The sequence below is a fragment of the Cynocephalus volans genome, chromosome 1 (genome assembly GCF_027409185.1).
Source record: "Cynocephalus volans isolate mCynVol1 chromosome 1, mCynVol1.pri, whole genome shotgun sequence".
Taxonomy (NCBI): domain Eukaryota; kingdom Metazoa; phylum Chordata; class Mammalia; order Dermoptera; family Cynocephalidae; genus Cynocephalus; species Cynocephalus volans.
This window is the reverse complement of record NC_084460.1, coordinates 114,809,666-114,826,564: the sequence shown is the minus strand read 5'-3', so window position 1 is coordinate 114,826,564 and position 16,899 is coordinate 114,809,666.

The following is a 16,899-nucleotide window of genomic DNA, read 5'->3' as shown; positions in this document are numbered from 1 at the left end:
CGAAAAATTGAACTGCTGACTAAATGCTGTTTATAAGAAGTATAATATAAGTCATTGGAGGACTATAAGTAAAACATGGGGTAAATTTTTCCATGTAAATAAGTAAGGGAAAGATGGTAGATTATGTTAATGTTGAATGAAATAGGCTTCAAGGAAATAATATTTATTTAAAAATAAAGAGAATCACTTCATAGTGATAAAGACCCCTTTTGCTCAAAGATATAACAAGTTTATGTAAGCTCTTAATAACATAGCTTCAAAATAAATAAGTCAAAATCAATAAAATTACAAGAGGAAATAGACAAATCATAGTGGAAAGTTTTAATACAACTTTCTCAATAACTCACAAAAGTAAAGAAAAATTTCAGTAAGAATACCAAAATTGTTAACAGTATGATCAACATAATGTACTTAATGAATACATATTAGACACTGTAACAACAATTTCAGAATACAGAGACTACTGGAAACAGGTGTGCAAATAATTCATCACATCGCTCTGGAGGAGTCCACATTCATTGAATATATATGGTGTTCCCTGCCGTTGCACATTAGACAAAAACCATGACATTATGTGGTAGCATTATACTTTTAAGGCATACCCTGAGAATTTGTACAACTAGATTGTATCCTTGGCCAATTCCTTGCTATCCAATTGATTCCAAAGAATAATCAAATCTAAGCTCCTGGGCTAGAGGATTGTTCTCTTAAATTACTTCGGAATGAGCAGAACGTCTAATCCATATGGAATTATCATTGCTTGAGGCAGGATATTGGTTTTATTTATATGCAAATAGTAAATAAAGAACATAGGCATCGGTAGTCCACAGTTTTAATTTAAACATATCTGCAGGAATAATAATTATCAGGTTTTAAATTTGTCATTTCTGTTTTGAGGAATTTAGATAAAAATGAGGCAGTATACAAGAGACCATGCACACTGCAGGAACTGCAAAACCAAGCTTAGAGGTTGCGCTTGGTTTTATACATACTGAACATCATATAGCTTTTGTGGCAGGGTATTAACATGTGCTAAGCAGTATTTTAGGAAATTTATGATGGATTGGTTAGAGAAGAAACTGGAAAGAAGCGAATCAGTAAGAAGGCCATTACAATATGAGGGTACTTCAAAGAGTTCATGGAAAAATAGAATTAAAAGATAATACAAATCTTTCCATGAACTTCTAGAAGTACCATCATATCTACAGGTATGTAGCTAGTTGGTGCCTTCCAGTGGCAATAGGATGCATTCTGGCTTGAATGAATAAAAAGTTTCTCCATGTATCTTTGAGGAAAAACTTTAATGTTACCATTATATTGTAGAGAAAAGGGAAAACTCACAGCTGTTAGCAGTAGAGAAAAACATTTGGTTTATAAGACAGAAACTATCAAAATAAGATCAGCTAGCTGAGAATGCACAGATTCAATCTGAGTAGAAGAGACAGCACATCTTCCTAGTGAATCAGTCCTCTTTGTTCTGTACAGACAAAATATTCAAAAAAATGTCTCTCTGGAATACTCCAAATATACATAAGTCAAAATGTGTATAAATCTCTCTTTTGGGCTCTAGACAAATTTATATAATTAATTGTCACTCATATTTGTTTATACTACCTTAAGTAAGTAAAAACAAAGTAAAGTAAAGATTTATGCTCTGAAGAGGATTTGGGAGACAAGGGACGATATTGGACCAATGATTTTCTGCCAGAGAGGCCAGAAAGGATAAAAGGAGATGAGATTTAGCTTTCAAGGTACAAATATCAAATGAAGGCAGTGAAGTTGAAGAATTAGCAGCTCATATCTGTGTTGCCTATTATTTGTTCCAAACAATTAGAATTGTTGTTCTAATTTTTCCCAGAACAGTATTAATGCTTGTGTTGGAGCCAAAGCCTGTATATTGCCTCAGACAAGTACCCCTCAATCAAGGGGTTAATTAAAGCCATACATTTGTCTCAAATGAATGATCATTGGAAATACAACAAATAGAAGAAATAACACTAAAAAAGGCTGCATACTTTATTGCGCAAATAATTTTTGGAACAACTCTCTTTATAATGTTCTTAAATTACATCTGCTGCTCTTTTATAAAAAGATTTTATACAGTTATAAATAATAGCCCCAAATTAAAGCTCTTTAATAGTTTATGAGAAATTAAAACTCTTAAATAATTTATAAGAAATATGGTATTTTTATATTATATGTGTCTCTACATTTTAAAAAAACATTAGTTTTAAGCTATATTTTAACTCTGGTCATTGCAATATCAGTGTTCCATTTTCTGGGCTATCACTATAAACATCTAAAGAAGAAATAATGGAGTTAAAATTAAGAGAACCAAATATTAGTCCTGACTGGTAGGGAGACCTTAAGCAGACCACTTTTAACTACCTTTTCTTATCCATAAAGTGGAATTACAATACAAAATCAATGTATGTAATGCTATACCATTTTATCCATTTGTGTTACCCTTATACTAAATATACTTAATTCAGTGTGGATGTATGTTTTCACTCACTGAAAACTATGACATATTTGCTGCTAGATCTCCTGTTCTTCCTTAGTTGAAAAAATCTAACACTTTCTGATTGAATTGCTTGGTCATCTTTGAAAAGAAAAACCTGAATTTATTAGTAAAAAACTGAAAATAAGTAGCAAAATCAATGTGCTGGTTAGCTATGTTATTCAAGGCTCCAATGAGTGTCTGAAAACAGCAGCCAGTTGATGTTTACTTTCCTTTTTCCCACAATGGAAAACCGGCCAAAGCATTTTGGCGAGCGTCTCTCCAACCAGCCACGTTTCCCAGGGGAGTATCTATGTGTGATCCTTCCTCTTCATATGGTTTTTCAATAATGAACACTGGTATCGGCTCTCTGTAGATGGACACTGTGCACTTTTTGTCCAAGGTTATTGTTGTTACTCAATTTTCTAATTTAGAAAGAATCATTTCCTCTTTTGGGAAAGTTATATAAAATTATTAATATGTTATGTTGTAAGTTATTTTATTATACCTCATCTTACATTGGGTCAATGTATATATAAAGAATACCTACTATGTGCAAGGTAGTGTGCTTTCTGGATGAAGCTGAATAAGACACAGTTCTTGTCCTTAAAGAGCTCACAGCCTAATGAAAAAGCACTAAAAGCTAAATGGAGTGCTACGTACAAGAAAAACAAAAAACAGAAAAATAAAATTTAAAAAAACAGTATACTCTGAGAAAAATCATAAAGGAATGACTAACTCTGCCTAAGGGATACAGGGAAAGCATCACACAGGTGGTGACATTTGGGCTCAGTCTTGAAGAGCTGGTAGGAATTTGACAAGTTAAGAAGAAAGAGGAAGAAAAGTATTCAGACATCAGGAATATTGTGTTCAGAGGTAACAGTTTGTGGAAAGACATAGTGCATTGAAAGAACAGTGAAAAGGAGTTTTGTTTCTTATTTTTTGTTTTTTGTTTTTCTTAGAAAAGGAGTGAGACAATGCTGACAATATCAGTGTGCAGAATACATTGTAGAAGAGACACATTATAGGCCAAGAAACACATTAGTAATAAATGCAGGTGAGACACAGCACAAGCTTAGAATAGGGTAGTGGCACTAAGTTAATAAGAGCTGAAATTTATAGAAAATATTTCTGAAGTATAATTGACAAGATTTTGTAATAGTTTTAAAAGAGATGACTTTGGCATGGAATGTGAGTGCGTTAGGGCAGAGATTCTATTTTATTTACCCTTTTGATGGCTCTACTGTGGGCAGCGGGGCAGTAGGGGGAGAAGCAAATGCTCCCCTCAATCATTCTCCAAAAGGGAAACTTTTCAAACATTTTAAAGATATTATGTTGACTTATAATGGTGAAGTCTGATGAAAACCTAATAGAGGAAACAAAATACGACTCTTTCTGTTTATTATGTGATTGGAACATGAGTGATTGGACTATGAAATATACAGAACACATGAGCATGGGTGTCCTCAAATTTGGATCTTTTCTATCTCCAACCAATTAACAATATCAGGTTCCCAGCCTGGTCCTGCCCCCTGACTTCCCTCCCTTGATGTCAGAATCCCCAAAATATTCTGACTGCTGCTTAATAAATTCCTGTTAAATGAATGGTTCTAAAAATGAACAAAGCCAAGAGCCCAACTGACTACACAAACACCACGAAGAGTTCTAAAAGAGGTGGTTAAGTTCCCAGGGGATCAATCTCAACAGGTGAAGACAAAAGTAGTTCTGCTATTTGTGCACAACACGGTGCTGATCATTACAATCCAATGTGGGGTGATTGCATCGTCTACGTGGGAAAGTGAAGAAGGTTCTGGGAATGCTGAAAAAGAGAAATGTATGTTTACTGTGTCTACTGTGGCTGGCAAAGAGAAAAAAAGATATAGGCTGGGACTGAAAGTGTAGGTAGGGGCCAGATCAGGCAGCACCCTGCAGACAAGTTTTGTCCTTTATAATGAATGGAATAGAATGATATTTAATTATTTTAAGACTATGAGTAAGGTGATAAGATTTGTGATATAAAGTAGCACTGTCTGCAGTGAAGAAAATTCATTAGGTGAGGAACACAATGGATGACAGAGAAATCGGTCAGAGGTTTTTTTATTGGTAGAGATTTTGGTGGCTTAGATTGGAGTGGTAGTTTTGGAGACAGAATAAATGATGAATTTAAGAGAAATTTTTAAGGTAGAATCGGTAGGGATTGATGATGAATTGGAAATGGGGCACGATGGTTGAGAAAAAGGAGGTGTCAAGATTTCCAGCTTGCGTGACTAGATGCATGGCGGGGCCTTCCACTGAGGTAGGTGAGAATAGGATATGAGCAGATAGGTGGCAGAGAGGGGGAAAGGTTATTATTTTTGTTTTGAAGATATACAAGTCGAGATAACAAGTTTATTAAGAGGTCTAGGATGGAGACATCAATTTGAAAGTCATCTGTCCATATGCAGTAGGTGAATAAAATCCCCTAGGGAAAATTTTTAGTATGAAAAGAGAAAACATTCTATGAATAAGCCTACAAGAACTCCAAATACTTAATGGACAGGATGAACACATGAGACAGAAAGGATATAACCAAAAAAGCAAGGGCTAACTCAGAAGTGTGCTGGCTCATAGAAGCCTAGGGAAAAGAAAGTTTCTAGAATGAGAAAGTCATCAACTGTATCAAACATCACCAAGAATCACGTTACACATGGACTCAACAGTGTCCCTTTTGTTTGGTGGCACAGTGGTCCTTGGTGACTCTAGAAAGAGCTGTTTCAACAGAGTACAGGAAGCCTTGCTGGAAATGTTTTGAGCAGTAAGCAGGAGGTGAAAAAACGAACAGTGTAGTAAATTAAGGTCTTTCAAAAATGTCTTCGAAGAGGAGGGGAAGAAAGAGGAAGGAGACGAAGAGAAGATATTGGATTCAAGGGAAGACCATTCTGATGTTGTTGCTACACTTTTTCATTAGTAACAAATTGCTTGCAATGTTCTTCAAAACCAATGAAGACAAGAACAGTATCAAATAATTGAAGGTAAAAATTGCTTCTCAGGATGACAGTGTATCCCGTACACAAGGGTGTTTTGACTAACAATCTTTAAGGAAGAATTGCTTTTGTTGTAGAATAGGAAAAAGTTAAAACGAGAGCAAAAAGATACCCAACATTCCTACCCTTAACAATCCTTATAAACTAGTCAGTTTAGATCCTCCATCATTCCTGGGTAGATGTACTATGTTTGGAGAATTTTTCATATTTCTGTGCTTGAGAAGATATTAACACTCCAATCTATTAATTTTATGGCATTATATGCACTCATCTGTGAGAGATTCAGAAGATTTTCTCAGAAGTACTAATGAGGAATAGAATTCCATTCTGGGGAAGCATAGTTTGACTTGGTCTAGAATCTCACTGTCTCAATTAGAACATAGTTTGTTCTTGAGTGGAGAGAAAGTTCTGTGATCACAAGGTCTTTGAGCCTGATTCAATAACATTTTGACACAGGCTAAGTGTGACCAAAAGAAACTAAGGGCAGAGGTTACCTTTATGTTTTCCTTCTGCATTATCAAAACAGCTCTTTTAGCTTAAAGTTTAAAGTCATGCAAAGAAGCTAGACAGTATGGCTAGAGCTCTAAGTAACACTCAGTTAATATTGGCCAACAAAGAACCAGTATTAGGTATATGATTATGGATCTAGGTCTTCCATGTTTGAAAGAGATACGGAGACCTATAGTGTTTTGAAGAACAAATTTATACTGGAAGACCTACAAGGAGAGAGGTGAACTGACATAACCAATTCGAGTTGCTAGCATTCCTATAGTGCAAAGAAGTATACTATGTCACTATTTTGAGGAATTTAAAGATAATAGTTAGATGCTATATTTTATTTTATTTTATTTTTTTATTTATTTTTTTTTTTCTACAGAAAACATTTTATTGATGGTTGAAGACAAAATAAAATACACATAAGTTTCCCTTCTTACCACTATAAGGAAAATACAGCACCAAATGTGGATATTCAGTTTAGAACTTTGCTCCCCTAGAGAGCTTCGAAAGTTGACCTAAAACTCATGCTGAAGGACAACATTAAATATAATAATTTACAGAAGCCAGATATTGCTTATGAAAACTATATACAAGGGTCTTCAAGAAGTTGATGAAAGGATTTGTCTGATCTTTTAACTCAATTTTTCCACGAACTTTTTGAAGTACCCTCGTATCTACCTAAAGAATTAAAAATAAATCAATTCTGACTTTGCACTGTTGTTTATACACTGAAGAAATATGATGGCTTATTCTTTGGTGTGAGAAGATATTCTGATAGTCCATTTTCCCTATTATACAAAATGGGATAAAAAATCTAGTTTAGGACACTCAGAGATTATTGCTAAGGCACATTTTGCAATCTAAGAAAACAGATGAAATGACTCAATTGTTCAGTTATTTGCTAAGAGTCACATTAGTAATTTTCAATCCTAATCGCAAACAAAATATTAATAAAAATACCAAGACATATAAACTTTCCTTAACGAGATGTAATTAATAAAAATGATTGCATTATTTACTATAAACATGTCCAATTTTATTATATTCTTGCTCTCTATATTTTTAGTTTACTGTATTCTTGCACTTTGGCCTAAAACATTAGAGATCTTTTCTAAAATCAATTCTCTAATGCTATTTTTGTAGGAAAAGTGCATTTCATATTATTAATCTCATTAGCACAACTTTCCTATAAATAAGTATGAAACATTTGGAGGATTCATGTATAATAAGAGTTTGGTTACTACAGTAGCAAATGTCAAAGTAATTGTTAAAAAGAAGTCTATAAACTTTCTGACACTTTGAAAAGCCTAGTGTATCGCTTATCATAGTTCTCTAAATACTGTGGCAAGAAAAGTCACCACGAGTAAAAAGTAAGATACTGTTGTAGAGATTATTTGGCAATTTTATTATAAATTCCTAATATATTCCACCCCTGCCTGTTCTTAATCAAAATGTAATTAAGCACTGCAAATCATCTCTGAAAAGAAATTTATTTTAAAAGGCATAAAAGTTATTAGTGTAAAAAGAAAAAAATCTGCAACTCCAAAAGAAGTCAAAGGCACTCATTAAGTTACCTCAATAAAGATGTAACTTGGCCAGCCAAGCTACAATGCATTCCTTGAAACTACATAAAGTCTCAAGGCTTGACTAAGGAACCAAAAGATCTTTTGATCCACTTTAAAGTGGCCACCAATCAAATTAATTTCTCTGAAAAAAAAAATCTTTAAACCATTTTTTCAGCTTAACCCCTCTTTGTATGGACCCACTGAGTTGGCTCATAATTTATTAGACTCAAAAGTTTAAAAATATTTAGTCAATCCAATGCAAAGTTTTATGCTGTTTGTCCAACTGTAAAATTAACATATGTAAAATATAATATTTGAACTGAATTGAAAATAGATGCTATATTTTAGACTCAATTATCTTTTAAGCCTATCCTAAGGAAGCAAATATGAAGTTATGCAAATTCCGCATACACAGTGACAGCATGATAGAAGCAAATCACTCGTTCAGACACACAATTGGTGGATGGTAAAGCCCCAGTTGGTTAAGTGATTTTGTGTGAGGGTCTCAAAAGTCAGAGGAAATATACCAGGGATGATGGATGAAAATGTGAAATAGGATTGTCAGTCTGCAGCTGACACATTGATCAAACAGTGCATTCAGGGGGACCTTGAAAGAGAGATAACCTAGCCTTGAATTTTACCATATAATCATTCTAATCTACAAACTAGAATTTTAAACTTGTTATCCAACTGATATGAGTATGGCCTTTTTAACTACTTTGATTTCCAGCGGTGGTGAAGGATTTTTTACGTACAAATTCAAACTCTCTTGACAGATATTCCTTGAGAGAATTGTCAAAACTTCACTTCATGGTTGAAGGAGGACATGAGAACATTTAGAGGTTGAAAATATCTAGACAGGCAGATATACCTCAGCATTACTGGTTTGTATTTTCAGAGACTGGATGCATTTGCCATCATAAATAAATGTTCACATATTAACTGGCTTATGTCAAAGAAAAAGTTACAAAAATTACAAGCCTTTACACAGATGTTTATAGCAGCTTTATTCATAATTGCCACAACTTGGAAGCAATTAAGATGTCTTTCAGCAGGTGAATGGATGAGTAAATTGTGGTACATTCAGACAATGAAATTATTATTCGGTGCTAAAAAAAAATGAGCTATCGAGCTATGAAAAGGTATGGAGGTATGGAGGAAACGCAAATACATTTTACTAAGTGGAAGAAGCCAACCTAAAAAGGCTACATTCTGGATGATTCCAACTATGTGACATTTTGGAAAAAGAAAAACTATGGAGATAATAAAAAATTCAGTAACTTCTAGGGATGTGGGGGGTGGGGGGGACAAACAGGTGAAGCGGAGAGGATTTTTAGGGCAGTGAAACTATTCTGTATGATACTATGATGGTGGATACACGTCATTAAACATTTTTCTAAATCCATAGAATGTACAATACCAAGAGTGAAGCCTAACATTAGCTACGGAGTTTGGATAATAATGATTTGTCAATGTAGGATCGATGATTGTAACAAATGCACCACGCACTCTGGTGTGGGATGTTGCTAGTGACAGAAGCTGCGTGTGTGTGGAGCAGGCGGCATATGGGAACTCTCTTTATTTTCTGATCAGTTTTGCTGTGGACCTAAAACTGTGGTAAAAAATAAAGTCTATTTAAAAGAAAAGAAAAACAAGTCTTTATAACCCACGTGACTTCTACTCTGATAGCTTGCAGAGAAAAGAGAGAAAAAAGGGTGGGAGGAAAGGAAAGTACCGTTTTTCACTGAGAAGCCTTGGGGAACAGTGGATGAAAAGGGCAGGAACTAGAGAAGTATCTTCAATTAATCAGAATATTAACACCACTTCTGATTCATTATAGAGAACTGAGTGCACATATTATTCTTCTTGCCTTAAATAAAAGGAAAAATAATTTTAAAAATGAGTGACAATAGTGAAAGAAATGGTAAACAAAGAATTTCAAAATATATTTTAGTAGATGAAATGAAAGTGGAGGAATGCTGACTGATGAGTAGCAGAGAAAGCTGAAAGACGGTCTACGCCCAGGGGGAGCTGAAGGCTGGGAGAGAAGCAGTCTGCTCCATTGACCGTCGTGAGGCTCTGGAGAAGGCATCAGAGAAGGCCAAGGAATCAGAAAATAGTGGTAAGATGTGGTAATAAAACCAGATGTTTTAATAGAAAGTCTTCAAGAAGTAAGTTGTTTGCCTTCTCTCTTCCTCATACTCACTTAGAAAATTGTACAACTAGCTTGGGGAAACTTGGGAAAGAGTTCAAGGCAGCTAGGACAGTACAAATCAGAGGAATCTTACAAAATTTGTTGGTAAGAACATTCGCTACCGAGAACCATAGGAAATGTAACTTTGTATACAAAAAGGGGAAAGATAATTCTAGCACACATCTTGACTTTTTAGTGAAGAACATTTACATTACCATAAAATGTAAATGATGTGATATGGTTGTCAATTTTAGCATCAATCTGTAGTCAAATAGTGGAAGATAGCTATGGTCTCAGAATGTAAATATTAATTGCTTTAAACATGTACAAGTAAATCTATAAGAGACAGGCATTGGAAAGTGCATCTGGGGTTGCTTACCAAATGGAGAGCCCTTTAATAGTCTACAGATTAGGAGACAAATGGGGAGTCTATGGATTATGAAATGAAAAACAAATTGTGTGGGGAATGCTGTTTGAATGTTGAAGTGAAAAGAAATTTAGAATAAGGACATAACTACTGGATTTGAAGAAACTGGATGGTAGGAATGACAAGTAAAATTCTTACTTCTTAACACAAAATAAAGACACAAGGCCCATATTCACAAACAATAAGTAGTCAAATAAAACTATTATTTAGGAGTATTGGTTGCCTCTGAGGAGCAAAACTGGTGAAAATATATGGTAAGGCAGTGGATTATTGGTTTGTTATAAGCCCTTATCTGAGTTAATTACTTTAATTAAACTTCGAGAAAACTAAATATTGGAGTAATGTCATCTTATTTTGTTAAAATAAAAACATTGCAGAAAAACAATATTATGAAATGAATTTGCACTCATTATAAAAAAGTGATTTAATTGGATGTACATTTTCATGATACCTTCATTACCTTTGAAAATATTTCTTGCTTTTAAATCTGAGTTGGAATAGAGAGTACTTTATAAGACAATCTCAGATCTCCAAAATTTGAACCTAAACTTGATCATATAACAAATAAGGATATGCTGGATTATCTTCTATTGCTATGACTACAGAATAAATTTCAAATTTCCTAACAGATTCAATGGACACCTACTACCAACTAGCCACAGCTGGTCTTTTTTCACTAAACTTAGTAGTTTATGCAAGTCTTTGAATGAGGCTATGCGCTCTCATTTTTCTATTTTTTTTTTTTTTTGGAGGGGGGCTGCATATGGTTAGTATGGAGACACAAACCCTTAACCTTGGTGTTGCAACACCGCGTTCTAACCATCTGAACTAATCAGCTAGCCCGGCTATGTTCATTTCAATCTTGCCTCTGCCATATACATGCTGTATAATACTGGGAAAGTTCTATAACCTCTTGGTGTGAGATAAATTATATAAAGTTAGTCTTTGGTCTCCCGTTTTGTAAAATGGGAATCACAATTTTAACCAGGAAATAATAACTGCTAAATGCTTAGCATAGTATCTAGCACATAGAAAGTTCTGAGTAAATATTAGCATTATTAATGTTATTGGAGTGTTTCACCTGCAAAACTTTCATTATGTAGCCCACACTACAGTCACTTTTGTTTACACACTGGATATTGATTATGTAACACATTCTTTTGGTAGTACTCTGCTGGTATCATCATTTATTTAATGCTTTTATTTGCTGCAATGTCTCTCATTTAGAGGTGTAGATTATATTCAATTTTGGATACTATAACTCATTAGTATAGTGCCTGACATAAAATATGTATTAAAATAAAATATCTTGAAGAATAACTTTAAAAATCTATAAATTATGCAGAACTATTAATTCAAACTTTAGAATATTGGCTTTAAGCATATAGATATATTTACAATTTCTAGGTGTTTTCAAATTCACTAACTCCTTTACTCTTCAAAAATTCAGTTAAGAAAGTGCTATCATTATTCCTGTTTATAAAATATTTGCTGTCAACAAGAGAAAATGAGGACTCCACAAATTTGCTGATCTAAAATTAGAATAATGAGTAATAATAATTTAAAAATTCCTTCCAAGTACTTGTTTCTTATGGTGTAGTGTGTCTCATTTTGAAAACTATTAGAAAATGACTGAACTAGGATTGACACTCAATTCCTAACATAATATTCAAACACTAAACATCTCTGTTCTTTCCCTAATGGAAGAGAGATAAAGAGAAACATTGTTTCATTTGCTCACTAGCAATGAAAATTTACGAAAATCTAAAAAAGCACTAGCTTTTAGAAATTCAAGGAAGACATAGTGCATAGAGATGCTTAGAAAGTGCTAAGGATATAGGATTAGGTATATAATTTAAGAAAAGTGTGTAACATTCAGAAAATAAAAAGATTTGAGGATGCTTGGGTACTTTTATTAGTTGCATTAGTAGTTTTGCTGTTGTGGACACGAAAATCAACTACATTGTATATTGATAAAATAAAAATAAATAAATAAATAAATAATCTATTTTGCAATTAAAAAACTAGAAGTTATTTTGCACAGACATATATGTTATATCATTTAATGACAGATTAGTGTTTTACCATTTAATAATATCATTATTGATTGAGGCATACGTTATAGCATTTAATGATAGATACCCAGAAGAAAGTAAGCTCTGCCTCTATTCCTCTGTCTGCCCTTGGCTAAATCACTCCGGGTCCTGTGCTTCAGTTTCCTCATCTGCAGCATGATGCTGTCCGTGTTCCTTTTCAGTCTAACATCCTACAATTCTATGAAAATCCATTTAGAATAAAATGAGCAACTGAATAGCAAAGTAGGGGAGGTTACTAAATACTTTAAGGTAGAGCAGTGTTCTTATCTAACATAGCATGTTTTCTATAATTTCAGGATGACTTGCTGTTGCTTTTCATAATTACAAGAAAGCTTGTTAAATAGATAAAAAAGGAAAACAGCATGTGTGATGCTGTCCCATAGAAATAAAGATGTTTCTTTGAACTGAAAAAAAGACACCATGCTTTCAAGATAATTTCCATTTGAAATGACCTTATAGAAAATGGCTTGCAGTCCTTCACTCTAACTTGCAGTACTTTCTCCCAATGCATTAAAAAGTAAACATATTTTTATAGTTGCAACTTTCTTTGGGTGATTGAAATGCAACACAGCTGTAAGACTCAGCTGCTGCCAGAAGGAATGCTGTCACAGAGAGAGGAAGATTAATAGCGATAATAGCAGTGTGAATTTGACCCTCTGATAATCTGAGACCTCATGGAATAGCTATCTCAAAATTACTGCTCCTATGATCTGTTTACAAAGGGGAACTAAGGCAATGAGTGGAAGTTTCCAATTCTAACAAAAGACTGGAATTTAAATTTATTTAATATTAGAAAGATGGGTACATATTAAACCAAGCAAATTTTTATTTCAGTCATATTTCTAGAAGTAGTAGACAGATTATGTTATAATGGGAACTCCTAAGCAGTGTATTATTTTATCAGAATTTTATTTTCAGGTCCTATAAAAATAGTCTTATCATAGCAGCCTCTAGTAACATGAACAGTGAGAAAAAGCCAAGGAACATCTCTGTTTAAAAAAAATAAAATAGATTTTTAGAACGTCAATGCACCATATGTCACTGCTGAATCTGTAGCACTTGAAGTGTTCATGGCCAAGGTATAAATAAATACAGCTTATTCATTCCAGTAACAGGGATTTCTATTTGTAGTAAAACATTTAGTGTGGGTCCTCCAGCTCCAGATCTGATCTTCAGTTACAGGCATTTGTTATTGACTGGAAAGCCTTCTCTAAATATCTAACAGGATCCTGTAAAATTTTAGTGAATACATTTTGGGGAAGCAAATGAAGATTCTGCAGCTTGCTGCTACTTTTGGAACTGTCTGCTCTTCAAAGCATTGTCACTGTAGGACTGAAACATATGTGAAAATTCTGGTGATGGTACATAACTCTCCTCCCTGTTTATTTGTTACTTCTGTTTCTCAGACTGCCTCAGGATAGCACACAGCTGAGGGAAAAGAAACACAGAACTGTTAACAGCTTGACTTCAAGGTAACAGACAAAACACTTCCTTTCACAATCTCCTTTGACATTTGATAGGATATGGAAATTAGAGAACAAATGTGGAGTAGAGAAAAGTTTAGTCTATCAAGTGTTTTCAGATCACGTGGAAGTGACAAAAGAATTGTGACTCTTTTTTAGGCATTTTCACAATAAGATTAAGACTACCGAAGCTATTCATTACCTTTAATTATATTCATAAGCATCTGGTGATTAGTACACACTCATAAATTAAGATATCTTTAAATTATATAAATTAGATGGCTTAGGATATGCTTTCAATACTCTATGAAATTGGTGAAAAAATCTGTGCAAAGTAATATTGTCATTTCCTGAGTTTTGATAACTATAACTTTTTTTTTAAATGCCTTGAGAAATAAATGAAAGAAGTTATATAAATAAATAGCAAAATTATTTGTATGGTGAGAGGTGTTTGGGAAGGTAGATAATGACAAAATTTGTATACTGCATAAAGCATTGATTTTATTTGAGCTGGACCTGACAATTGAGTGACATCTAGCCTTTGCTCTTTGGGGCCTCACATTATCCACATTGACTACTAAGTGCTTAAAAAAGAAGGCAAAAGTTTTTTTCCACCATAACATTCTAGGGTTCTATAAAATGTGTAAATTTTAAAAATTGTCTATGCTAGCTAACAGGCTTCTCTATTAAGAACTTTGTTTTCTTTTCTGGCTTCTTTATCTGTAAGGCCTGTTTATTTATATTACGGTGTACATATATATGAGGAGTCTTCAAAAAACTTATGAAAAGATTCATATTATCTTTTAATTCTTTTTCCACGAATTTTGATGTGCCTGTGTACATTCTTATCTGAAATACATTTACAAATAATTATAAATGCACACATATACAAACTTTATGTTTGCTTGGAATCTGGCAATATGCTGACATACTGTATGAATTGTTAGTAGTTTATTAGCTATAACATTTATACATAAATTTTAATTAAAGGACAACTAATGAGAGATTCAAAAATTTCTTTATAAAATGTTAATTGATTAACATAGTTCATTTTATTATGATCTATTTCCAAAATTAATCCTAAAATGTTCATTATAAAATGTCAGATTGATCCATTTTATTTAAGCAATCCTGTAAATTGTAATTTTTTCAATATGACCTTCAGAATAATCTGAGGAAATAATACGTTTCTGAGTCCAAGTTCCCTATATGCTAAAGCATTTTTTGGAGCATCTGCTGTGTGTGAATAGCACTCATCTCTAAGTAGTTAGCCTCAAAGCAGTTAACCAATAACCCCTAATCATCAGGATATCCCATGGAAGAGGTAAGAGGTAAAACCTGTTCATCTTTACGTGCACTAGAGTTTAGTCCTGCCTTGCATGAATGCAGACCCTTGAGAAGGAGGATAACAAGCTACAAATAAAATGGCTATTTCAGAGATTGACTCAGAGGAGAATTGCTTCTAAACGTAAAGGTTAGCAAAGCAAAAGGAATAACTAAACAGATAAACTAGCATGTTTCAGGCAGCATGAAGAAACTCTTCTCTCTACCCATCCCCCAATTTCATCATTTCCTTTGTTTTGCCTTCCTTGCAGTGCTTACAAGTAAGACAAGAGATTTAGCTTGCTTCTAAAACTATGTATAAATCTTTGGATTTTGCAACTGGGTTTTCCTCTTGGGGTGCATATGGGTATTCTATAGGGATCTTTCTTTAAAAAACTTCAGCATACAGTCCTGATAAACTAATTATTTTTGGTGGTTTAGAAAAAATTCTTTTTAAAAGATATCTTTATCAGGTTGATGATTAGATTAGATAATCAGCAAGTTGTATTGACCATTTTTTCTGTATCTGGTATATTATAAAATTATTCTTCACACACACTATGCTCTGGTGTTGTCTGTGGATTCCTCCTGCAAGTAGAGTGTATGATACACAGTAGGACTTTAATAGACATACATTTAATAAAATATTACAAGAAGTGAGTTGGTCTTCTAAGTTTTATTATCAACTGTCTACACTGTACCCATGTTTATGAAACATCTGTTTTCAACTAACACTTACTTTAGAGATTAATATTATGTCCAGTCTTTAATAATGCATTGTATGATGTTCAATTATTAAAGCATTGAAATTGATTCATTTATTCAACATGCATTTATGAGTATTTTCTATATATAAAGCACTCTTTTAAAGTGAGCAAAAATGTATTGCATGCCCCTGAGTTTAAAGATCATCTCAGCAAAGCCAACATTAAAGCAACTACCTTAACCATTACCATTAAAATATATAAACAAATAGAAGAAACAAACTCATTTTTATCTGTTGATCAGAGATATTTTTGTAGAGACTGCAATTAATATTCCACAGGATGACAATGGTAGGAAATGAGCATTTCTTTCATTTAAAAAAAAAAAAGTATGTAGAAAGCCAGAAAGGCATGAAATAACAAGTGTATTTAGAGAAATGCAAGTATCTTTGTGTTTGGAGTGTAAGATGATGATAAAAGGATTATTGAGCATAAATTGGGAAACATCTAATAAAAGTTGAAATAAGCTAAGATATTCCAAGAAAATTTTCTAAGGGATCATTTCCTTTCTACACACATTAAGTGTATTAGTCTGTTTCTGTTGCTTATAACAAAATTCTTTGAACTGGGTAATTTATAAGAAAACAAAATTTACTGCTTACAGTACTGGGGGCTGGGAAGTCCAAAGTCCAGAGAACACATTTAGTGAAACCCTTGGTGGTGGTGACAGTGACCCAGCAGTGGCATGACCCATGGGCAGAAAACGGTGGAGCAGAGAGAGAGATAGCTTTTCATGTACTCTCCTTTTAAAGCCCTCAGAACCATGCCCATGACCACCATTTTTTTTTTAAAGATAATTTATTATACATACTTGTGGGGTACAAAGTTGACTTTCAATAGTTGTGTACAATGTGTGATGGTCAAATCAGGATAATTAGCTTATTCATCATTACGATATGTAACCATTCTTTGTGTCCATTAACCAATTTCTCATTAATTCTCCTCCCTATTCCCTGTCTTCTCCCCTTTTCCACCTCTAGTAACCACAGTTCTTTTCTCTCCTAAAAGTTCAACGTATTACTGTGATTGTTGTTTCTTTCTCTCTC